Raw genomic sequence first — 936 nt, forward strand, 5'->3', positions numbered from 1 at the left:
CTGGTAAGTCTTCTACGTAGACGACTTACCAGTAAGTCGTCTGATATCTTCTGACTTGTACCCTATTTTATATGTAGTATATTGATGCTTGGATTAATGTGCTGAGGAAGAGGTACGATGCTAACCCACAACATTTCAGGAGCGAGGGAATGTGCTTCCTTGATCATCTCTTTGCTCAGCAATGGAGATTCAACTACAAGGATTTTAAGGACTTGGAGCCCGATCAGAACGGTTTAGGAAGAAGACTCCCTGGTGGGGCGTGGAATTATTATGCAGGCACTAGACCATCATTTTGCCAATCAAACAAGGTTTGGGGGACGGATATTGATGATGTCTATGCGCCAGTGAACTACAACGACACTCATTGGATTGCTATGTGGATATCGATCCCTATGAGGCACATAGTCGTCTGGGACAACATTTGCTCCAGTATCTCCCCAGAAGACCTCGATGTGGTAATGGAGCCTTTTCTAAATACATAGACTAAACCATGGACGACTAACTGGACGACTTAATTGAAGGTCTTCTGGAAGACTAAATTGAAGGTCTTCTGGAAGACTAAACACTGGACGACTAACTTGAAGGTTTTTTGGAAGAAAAAACCCTTGACGACTAACTGGACGACTTATTTGAAGGTCTTCTGGAAGACTAAACACTGGACGACTAACTTGAAGGTTTTCTAGAAGAAAAAACTCTGGATGACTAACTGGATGACCTTCTGGACGAGTAACTGGACGACCTTCTGGACGACTTAATTGTAGGTCTTCTGGAAGACTAAACACTGGACGACTTACTTGAAGGTATTTTGGAAGAAAAAACCCTGGACGACTAACTGGACGACTTAATTGAAGGTCTTCTGGAAGACTAAACACTGGACGACTTACATTGTGGTTTCGTATGACCAGTTTCCTTGCATTTTGAGCATCTATAAGCCCT

This window comes from Brassica oleracea, chromosome C3, assembly GCF_000695525.1.
Source record: "Brassica oleracea var. oleracea cultivar TO1000 chromosome C3, BOL, whole genome shotgun sequence".
Classification (NCBI taxonomy): Eukaryota; Viridiplantae; Streptophyta; class Magnoliopsida; order Brassicales; family Brassicaceae; genus Brassica; species Brassica oleracea.